This window comes from Coregonus lavaretus (genome assembly GCF_964263955.1).
Source record: "Coregonus lavaretus genome assembly, chromosome: 32".
Lineage (NCBI taxonomy): Eukaryota > Metazoa > Chordata > Actinopteri > Salmoniformes > Salmonidae > Coregonus > Coregonus lavaretus.
In genome coordinates this window covers 16,621,238-16,632,464 of record NC_140019.1, presented here as the reverse complement: position 1 = coordinate 16,632,464, position 11,227 = coordinate 16,621,238, and positions in this window count along the sequence as shown.

Here is an 11,227-nt window from a genome sequence, read left to right as displayed (position 1 = left end):
GCGGCACAGGCTGAGATGCAGGGCGTGTTGATGCTGGCGGCACAGGCTGAGATGCAGGGCGTGTTGATGCTGGCGGCACAGGCTGAGATGCAGGGCGTGTTGATGCTGGCGGCACAGGCTGAGATGCAGGGCGTGTTGATGCTGGTGGCACAGGCTGAGATGCAGGGCGTGTTGATGCTGGCGGCACAGGCTGAGATGCAGGGCGTGTTGATGCTGGTGGCACAGGCTGAGATGCAGGGCGTGTTGATGCTGGCGGCACAGGCTGAGATGCAGGGCGTGTTGATGCTGGCGGCACAGGCTGAGATGCAGGGCATGTTGATGCTGGCGGCACAGGCTGAGATGCAGGGCGTGTTGATGCTGGCGGCACAGGCTGAGATGCAGGGCGTGTTGATGCTGGTGGCACAGGCTGAGATGCAGGGCGTGTTGATGCTGGTGGCACAGGCTGAGATGCAGGGCGTGTTGATGCTGGCGGCACAGGCTGAGATGCAGGGTGTGTTGATGCTGGCGGCACAGGCTGAGATGCAGGGCGTGTTGATGCTGGTGGCACAGGCTGAGATGCAGGGCGTGTTGATGCTGGCGGCACAGGCTGAGATGCAGGGTGTGTTGATGCTGGCGGCACAGGCTGAGATGCAGGGCGTGTTGATGCTGGCGGCACAGGCTGAGATGCAGGGCGTGTTGATGCTGGCGGCACAGGCTGAGATGCAGGGCGTGTTGATGCTGGCGGCACAGGCTGAGATGCAGGGCGTGTTGATGCTGGTGGCACAGGCTGAGATGCAGGGCGTGTTGATGCTGGTGGCACAGGCTGAGATGCAGGGCGTGTTGATGCTGGTGGCACAGGCTGAGATGCAGGGCGTGTTGGTGCTGGCGGCCCAGGCTGACGTGCAGGGTGTGTTGGTGCTGGAATCACAAATACCAAAAGGTAAAAAATCAACATGTAGACTACAGTGATTACTTACTTATAGTACACTTATTTCACAAATACACAATTGAATGACCTTGTAGACTAAATATATCATACATGCACATGCACAGAAATTCAGAGGACATGCAAAAAGGGAACTCAAATGAACACTTACCCTCATGGAGACGGAGGTTTTGATGGACATGTTGTCATGAACATGTCCTTTTGATTTTGTTAGTAGAACACAAGCAAAATAACAATTAGGAACATGGCCAGAACATAGCCAGAACAAAGCCAGAACAAGGCCAAAATAATAACCAAGGTATATTGTTAGGCAGAATAATTCAGTGAATAGTCCTGCCAAACTGATGGAGAAAAACCTCTGCCAGTAGACACAGATGGTGCTCCTACAGCTGCTGATGCTGGTGAATCTGAAATAAAGTTTAACATACACACACATGATCTTGGTTGCAAGCAGTTACATTACAGTTTACAATGAGTAGATTTGAAGTAATTTGCCTAAAGTAGCAACGATACACAATAGTTAATGTAGTTGTCAAAATAGCTAGAAAATAAGTGACAATAATTCCTCACAAATGTAGCACAACTATTTGTTGAATAATCCTTACATTCCTAACTCAAATGGAAACTCAGTAAAATGGTTATGTGTTTAAAAATACATAGAAAACATGTTTAACTCAGAGCATGGTCTGGATTTTGGAAGGTGAAATACTCAGTATAGCTTTCTCCAGGAAAACTTCATTCATCCATTGCTATGCAATAAAACATAATGAAAACCAAAAAAGATATATGATGCCACAAGCAATATTTTTCAGATGATTTGTGTTTACTTTTGACATACCTTGGGAGTAAGGAGTTGCAGTAGAGGCTGGTGATGTAACGGTTGATGGCAATGACTCTTTTTTCATTAGCAGGTACTGCTGCAGTTTGTGCATTTTTGAACCTGTACCACATTTCCTTGACATAATGAAGAAAGCGTACCCATACCCACCAGCTCTGCTCTCCCATATTTCTCCCCATGTACTTTTGGCCCGATTACCAAAGCCAACCAGAGTGTCACAATCTGAGGTCACAGCAGGAGAATTCGTTTTGTGAGACTCAAACTTTGAAAGCTCCTCAATATCTTTTGAAGCTCATGGCATATTCCAAAAAGGACTGCAAACTGATTTTGCTGCTCCCCTCTGTACTGAAATGGCCTGCCTCTTTTTCTTTTTCCAAATTTTTGATGAGGTACATAGTGTATCCAACATCATTTTCCAGCAGCCACCTGAAGGACTTGCCTCTGTACTTCCCAAACTGTAGTATGTACTCCCCCAACACCTCAGCTTTATCTGACACATCCCCCCCTCTTTGTAAGACAACGCTGATGGCATTCTTCCTGACAACCTCTTCCTTCAGAGGAGCAGACTTGTCCTGCATAGAAGGGTTGTCTTTGATCTTCTTGGCGGCATCAGAGGGGACTTGTAGAAGGTAACCTAACGCGCCTCTCCGAAAGGTAACTTGGACCTTGCCAGGGAAAAACACCGAAGGCCTGTGTGACATGTTAATCTAAATGATGAAGCAAAGAGTAAACAAAATTAATTATTTAATTATTTTTAATGATACCTTTCAGGCTAATGTACTAATTATACAGTACAATGTATAATATACACACACAACCTTCAACTATACAGATCTATAACCAATCCCCAAATATACACAACCTCATCTGGACAAACCAATACCCCTCCCCACATATACACTGGACAACACTTGCAATAGTAATTAACAATTAACAATCTTGTAATTAACTTTATTATGAACTATAGCTTTCAGACTATTCTGTAATATCTATACAGAAATAGCTACATCATTTAAGTGACTTATTATGAACGCATTCACATTGTATAATTCGTGAAAACATAGAATACTTGTTTATTTAGATCGCGCTATAATACTATAATACTTACAAATATATATGAGAAACGTATAGTTTCCACAAGTCCACGTTTCATTCAGATTACGTTCTAACAAAATTACTCTGAATATCCGCTGTATTTACTATTATTGCATTATTAAAAGATCCGAAGACAAATAAAAAAAAAGACAATCGATGATAAAGAACTCATATTTTGTATGTAAAAACACGACTTACCTTTGGCAGTCCTTACGAATTAGAAGCTGTTGTGTGTCTGACGTAGCTAAAACCGCTAATGTAACAAAACGTAAAATGCTCGGATCAAATGCTGAAATGTAAAAGAAATTCACGAATCAGAAAAAGTAAATAAGGCTCAGATGAGTTGTTCCCGGGTGTTTGTTGTGGTTCGTTGTAATTCGGCTATTATCTTCGCCACCTCTTGCGTAAAACCTGCCACAGCGCCTCGGAGGGCATACGTGGCCATACATATATTGCATCCGTAGTGGTTTAGCACTACCATAGGGAATGAATGGGAAACGCTTTAGGGCACTTTAGCTAAAGAATCCTCGGCTCCCGCCGCGGGAGACCGGGGTTCAATTCCCCGACGGGGAGTAAAGACTTTTATGAAGTCAAGAAGCTACTACTACGAGCGAGCTAGTTACATTGCCTAGCTAGGTTCACAATGTAAACGAAAGCAACTTGTGTAATTAGAGGATCATTTAGTGCAACAATTTAATGACTACTTGCGAAAAACTGGACCAAATGTACTGTACTTATGCATAATCGATGAATATGGTATGGTACAGTAGGGAAAAATAGAATAAAGATGCTCTTCCCCTCTGTTCCTCTGCTCTCAAAACAACAGGCTCTGTGGTTCAGGTAGAACGTCACATTGATGTGACACTGATGGCATAGCAACACAACCCTGATAGTGGAGCTGAAGTGTAACATTGCAATAATATAACATTTTGGAAAACACCCAAATTCTATTAATACATCCTCAAAACACATTAAATAAAGAATACTAACCGCACAGACACAGCGTATGAAACCATTGGTCTGCAGGGCCAGGCTAGCCGGCAGTCATAAAACACCAAAAGTGGCCTTGTGCTGGGGGTGATTCTGATAAAGGCCCTCATCAGGGCATGTAAGTCCCCACAGTGGAAGTGTCATAATACCCATAAAACCTAGCGGTCAAACAGGGAAATGGTTCCAATCGTTTTTCCACCATTCATTTTTCCCATAGGGAATTTTAGAAACACTTCAAATAAGGGCTGTGTTTCGTGTAAGCTTACCCTGGCGTGACGTTTTGAAAACTGTGTAAATCTCTCTAGGACAAGGTGACTTTTATCAATATATTCGGCTCTTTTTGCTCTCAGATTCAAAAATGCTAATTAGCTATAGTTTGATTTGGGTTTCTTCTTCTCTTAAGAGACCTCTTGTTTGTGGGTGAAGTTGGGTCAGAGCCGAACAACCTGTGGGACAGTGCTGCATGGGGTATTTTTTGTGATGTCACCCAACCTGTGGAGTTGGAGCAGCCGGCGGCCTGTGTCCAGCTGCATGGGGATGGTGAAGGGAGTCAAAGGACTGTGCATCCAGTTGAGTTGTGCTTCCTTTTGCTGCGTCAATGATGGTTTTCTCTCGTCTTGCTCATATCCCTAGCTCTTCCAGGTCTAATATTCTCTCCACTTCTGATTGCACAAGATCCACTGCTTCAGAGTATTGTTTGGCGATAGTGGGCTGGGGTTCTGCTCACTTTTGGGGGGCGCATTGTCTGTTGGCATCTTGAGGCCGATTTGGGTAGCACATGCCATCACCTCCCGCTGGGCACACACTGGTTGAATCAACGTTGTTTCCACATAATTTCAATGAAATTACGTTGAACCAACGTGGAATAGATGTTGAATTGACGTCTGTGCCGAGTGGGCTGGGTCCTAAATGGAATCATTCTTATTTAATATTTATATCAGGCTATCATTATTATTTTTATTTCGATTTTTTCATTGTTTCATTGTTACATTATTAACTTTGTTTTATCGATGTTACATGTCATATTAGTACATTATTATGTACATTTAGTGTACAAAACATTAGGAACACCTTCCTAATATTGAGTTGCACCCCCCTTTTCCCTCAGAATAGCCTCAATTCGTCGGGGCATGGAGTACAAGGTATCGAAAGCATTCCACGGGGATACTGGCCCATGTTGACTCCAATGCACAGTTGTGTCAAGTTGGCTGAATGTCCTTTGGGTGGTGGACCATTCTTGATACACACAGGAAACTGTTGAGCGTGAAAAACCCAGCAGTGTTGCAGTTCTTGACACACTCAAACTGGTGCGCCTGGCACCTACTACCATATCCCGTTTAAAGGCACTTACATTTTTGTCTTGCCCATTCATCCTCTGAATGGCACTCATACACAATCCATGTCTCAATTGTCTCACGGCTTAAAAATCCTTCTTTAACCTGTCTCCTCCACTTTATCTACACTGATTGAACTGGATTTTACAGGTGACATCAATAAGGGATCATAGCTTTCACCTGGATTCACCTGGTCAGCAGTGGTGTAAAGTACTTAAGTAAAAATACTTGAAAGTACTACTTAAGTAGTTTTTTGGGGTATCTGTAGTTTACTTTACTATTTCTATTTTTCACAACTTTTACTTTTACTTCACTACATTCCTAAAGAAAGTAAGGCACTTTTTACTCCATACATTTTCCCTGACACCCAAAAGTACTCGTTACATTTTGAATGCTTAGCAGGACAGAAAAAGTGTCAAATTCACACACTTATCAAGAGAACGTCCCTGGTGATCCCTGCTGCCTCTGATCTGGTGGACTCACAAAACACAAATGCTTCGTTTATAAATGATGTCTGAGTGTTGGAGTGTGCCTGGTATCCATAAATTTAAAGAAACAAGAAAATTGTGCCATCTGGTTTGCTTAATATAAGGAATTTGAAATGATTAGTACTTTTACTTTTACTTTTGATACTTAAGTATATTTTAGCAATTACATTTACTTGAGATACTTAAGTATATTTAAAACCAAATACTTTTTGACTTTTACTCAAGTAGTATTTTACTGGGTGACTTTCACTTTTACTTGAGTCATTTTCTATTAAGGTATCTTTACTTTTACTCAGGTATGAGTTTTGAGTACTTTTTCCACCACTGGTATTTTACTGGGTGACTTTCACTTTTACTTGAGTCATTTTCTATTAAAGTATCTTTACTTTTACTCAAGTTTGAAAATGGGGTACTTTTTCCACCGCTGCTGGTCAGTGTATGTCATGGAAAGAGCTAGTACACTCACTGTAAGTATTGGATGTATTTTAACCTTGTGTTGTCTATCTGTGTCATTCATTTAATAACATTTTATTTTAATACAAGCATTGGGTGTCATCTCCTCCACGACGAGGTCATCTCTCAGTGCCCTGACCTGTTCCCTCAGCACATTGGCACATTTGAGGGCGACGAAAGCACTTGCCTTGGTTCTCTGTCTTTAGGGTCCTGGCCACTGCCTCACAGTGCTTCCCAACACAGTATGCAGAAGTAGGTTTGTGCAGTCCCACGATTTTTGCTATCGTTTTCCTTTGACACTCTTGTCATCGTTCAGGTGTTAGATGCAGTAGGTCCAGGGTTTTCATTCGTTGGGGCTTTTGTACCAGGATAGAATACTACTATTGTGTGGCTTGTGAGCGTCATAGAGCAAAACCGATTACATGTACGTGTTTGTGAGAAGGGTTAGCGCCCAACACTCCTAATTTTTTCACACTGACTTTTTATTTTATTTTATTTAACCTTTATTTAACCAGGTAGGCCAGTTGAGAACAAGTTCTCATTTACAACTGGAGTGATAGATGTGCAGAAGGTGATGTGCAAATAGAGATACTGGGGTGAGAATGAGCAAAATAAATAACAATATGGGGATGAGGTAGTTGGGTGGGCTAATTACAGATGGGCTGTGTACAGGTGCAGTGATCGGTAAACTGCTCTGACAACTGTGCTTAAAGTTAGTGAGGGAGATAAGAGTCTCTAGCTTCAGAGATTTTTGCAGTTCGTTCCAGTCATTGGCAGCAGAGAACTGGAAGGAATGGCGGCCAAAGGAGGTGTTGGCTTTGGGGATGACCAGTGAGATATACCTGCCGGAGCGCATCCTATGGGTGGGTGTTGCAATGGTGACCAATGAACTAAGATAAGGCGGGGATTTGCCTAGCAGAGATGTATAGATGACCTGGAGCCAGTGGGTTTGGCGACGAATATGTAGTGAGGGCCAGCCAACGACAGCGTACAGGTCACAATGGTGGGTAGTATATGGGGCTTTGGTGACAAAACGGATGGCACTGTGATAGACTACATCCAATTTGCTGAGTAGAGTGTTGGAGGCTATTTTGTAAATTACATCGCCGAAGTCAAGGATCGGTAGGATAGTCCGTTTTACGAGGGCATGTTTGGCAGCATGAGTGAAGGAGGCTTTATTGCGAAATAGGAAGCCGATTCTAGATTTAACTTTGGATTGGAGATGCTTAATGTGAGTCTGGAAGGAGAGTTTACGGTGTAACCAGACACCTAGGTATTTGTAGTTGTCCATCGCACCCAACACTCCTAATTTGTTCACACGGTCGACCCACCGTTCTGTGCATAATAGCTTGTCAGCACTATATCCACCAATTAAGTAACAATATGGTATGCCAGCTGAGGGAAGAGCCCTTATGGACCTCCATAGTTTTTTACTATAATGGGGTAAGCTTACATTATCTGCTCCTCGTTAGTATAGTGGTGAGTATCCCCGCCTGTCACGCGGGAGACCGGGGTTCAATTCCCCGACGGGGAGTGTAGAGTTTTTTATTATTTTTTAAAAGCGTATCTAGGGTGTAACACGTCGCTTAATCCACATAGCAGAATAAACGATTGGAGTTCAAGCTAATGCTTTCTGATATACGACTTCCAGCCTGTGGGGTAATTTCAGAATTGCAAGGTATTGGTGTTTCAGTGGGAGAATTCTCGCCTGCCACGCGGGAGGCCTGGGTTCGATTCCAGTCCAATGCAACAGCTTTCGAACATGGATCGTCGACAATTATGCAATCCCCAGAGGTAGAAATCTGTGTTTGATTTCGTGGTAGAATTCTCAACTGCCTCTTGTAAAGTCCGAGTTTGCTTTCATTTACAGTTTGGACATTTACGCATTCTCAGTAGGTAGACTTTTGTGAATCCATTGTAGATTTCCAGTGTGTGAGGTGATTTACTTTGTGCAAAACATTAGTTGTTAAATGGGAAACGAATATATCTGAAAAAGAATTCGGAGACATTTTGATTTTGATTGACCTTGATCTTGTAAATGCTAACTGCTAGCCTACAGGAAGGAATGAACCGGAAATGTTCAACCTCGCGGTAGTGCATTGTCAATGATTGGTTGTAGCCTACAGTTTGAATATTAATTTAATTTTTAAATATCCCATTTTTTCCCTCTCCCCTTGCACCCCCAGCACCCCTACTTTCCTATGGTCTCCCTCCCACTTTCCTGTCAACTCGTTGCTCTCTCTTTTCTGCTGAAGGAGATTTGGCACTATCACTCTCGTTTTTACCTTCCCTCTCCCTCTCCCTCTCTCCCCCACAGAGGGAACTTCCCGTCATCCCTGAATGCAACGTATATCAGGAGCTCTACATATGACCTGGAGCACAACCGCCACTGACCCATCTTCAAGGTGGGAGAAGTGCTGCGCTACACAGGACAGAAGTTCTCCACCATCGCTCAGACAGTGAGACCTATCTCCTCCCCTCTTCCCCCTCATCCTCTCCTATATCTCCATCAATTTCTTTCCTCTACTCTCCCCCTCTCTCTCATTCTGGTTTCTCAACCTCTCTTCCCCTCTCCATTTTATATATCTCCAGTCCCACATGCTTCTCTTTACATTTCCTCTTCCCCCTCCTCACCTATCCACCCTTCTCTTCACTCCCTCTATCTCCCTCTATCAGGGTGGAGAGATTGCGATCAACATTGAATGGCAGTGTAATCTGGATGTGTCAGAAGAGAGATGTGAACCACACTACTCCTTTACGTGACGATGTGTTTCAGAAGAACGGCATCGCTAAGGGATACAACTTCAAGTACTGAAACCCCTTTCAGTTTAGTACCATTCAAGGGAATCCCCCTTTCTTCCTCCTTCTCCCCTTCTTCTTTCAGGTCATTTTCCACCCCCCTTTTCTCCTCTCCAATTTCCTTACCCCCCTCTTCCTTGTTTTATTGCTGTGTTCATTGACACTGTCTCCCCCTCTATCTCCATCCACAGATTTGCCAAATATGACAAAAATGAGAATGGGACAGAGTTCAGCACTCTCCACAAGGCCTACGCCATCCGCTTTGAAATCCTGGTCACTGGCCTCGTGAGTGTGGATTAGGGTGTGTGTGTGCGCGCTTTCGTACCTGTTATCTGTGTATCATATGGAATTCATCTGTCTCTGTCCTTTCAGGCGGGGAAGTTCAACACAGTTCCTACTCTGATCAACGTAGTAGCCGCCTTTACCTCTGTGGGACTGGTAAGGCTTCTGTACTCAGACTGTATGCTTTAAAAGGAGGCCATGTAATACGTTTTGAATGTTACCACCATTAACCCTAGATTTGAGGCAAATACAGTAAGCTCCAGAAATATTGGCACAGTGACACATGTTTTGTTGTTTTGGCTCTGTACTCCAGCACTGGATTTGAAATGATACAATGACTATGAGCTAAGTACAGACTGTCAGCTTTAATTTGAGGGTATTTTCATCCATATCGGGTGAACCGTTTAGACATTACAGCACTTTTTGTACATAGTCCATCCATTTTTTTTGGGGTGGGTAGATCAGCTTTAATATTGCAGATATATTGTGGCTTCTATCAATGTAATTGTCTGCATCATTTCCAATCCCCCATATATTTATTGGTAAATATATATTTTATTTTTCTCATTTATTATCTTCCTCTAACCCTCCCCTAATTGGACTAAACTAATGGACAACAATACTTAGGCTTCTACTTCCAGCTTATACATACTATATACATTTTACGGACACAGTATATTTTACATTAGTTATCTTGTTTTTTTGTTATTTTTAGTCCCATCCTTCAGGATTTCGCTACACCCGCAATAGCATCTGCTAAATATGTGTATGTGACCAATAAAATTGGATTTGATGTACCTCTGATGAAACATCCAGTTTTGATTTCTAGCTGCCATATATTTTTCAACTGTGCTGTGATGTTTCACAAACGTCCTGAACCTTTCTATTCTCATTGTTTCTACAGATTGTAAATTAATGATAAAATGTTTTGCTAAGAGTATTATATTATTGATCGATTGACTATGACTTTTCAAATCACCCAGCAATGCTATTTGCAGAATTAGCTTCAGGTAAATGTTGTAATTCTTCAGCCATTCCTGAACCTGTGACCAAAAACAAGCTACATACAGTGGGGAAAAAAAGTATTTAGTCAGCCACCAATTGTGCAAGTTCTCCCACTTAAAAAGATGAGAGAGGCCTGTAATTTTCATCATAGGTACACGTCAACTATGACAGCCAAATTGAGAAGAAAAAAAATCACATTGTAGGATTTTTAATGAATTTATTTGCAAATTATGGTGGAAAATAAGTATTTGGTCAATAACAAACGTTTCTCAATACTTTGTTATATACCCTTTGTTGGCAATGACACAGGTCAAACGTTTTCTGTAAGTCTTCACAAGGTTTTCACACACTGTTGCTGGTATTTTGGCCCATTCCTCCATGCAGATCTCCTCTAGAGCAGTGATGTTTTGGGGCTGTCGTTGGGCAACACAGACTTTCAACTCCCTCCAAAGATGTTCTATGGGGTTGAAATCTGGAGACTGGCTAGGCCACTCCAGGACCTTGAAATGCTTCTTACGAAGCCACTCCTCATTGCCCGGGCGGTGTGTTTGGGATCATTGTCATGCTGAAAGACCCAGCCACGTTTCATCTTCAATGCCCTTGCTGATGGAAGGAGGTTTTCACTCAAAATCTCACGATACATGGCCCCATTCATTCTTTCCTTTACACGGATCAGTCGTCCTGGTCCCTTTGCAGAAAAACAGCCCCAAAGCATGATGTTTCCACCCCCATGCTTCACAGTAGGTATGGTGTTCTTTGGATGCAACTCAGCATTCTTTGTCCTCCAAACACGACGAGTTGAGTTTTTACCAAAAAGTTCTATTTTGGTTTCATCTGACCATATGACATTCTCCCAATCCTCTTCTGGATCATCCAAATGCACTCTAGCAAACTTCAGACGGGCCTGGACATGTACTGGCTTAAGCAGGGGGACACGTCTGACCAGGGACGGCCTGTTCAATAGGGCGATATGGGCGACGCACTGCCAAACGGGAAAAGGAAGGGATTTTTTTTCTAA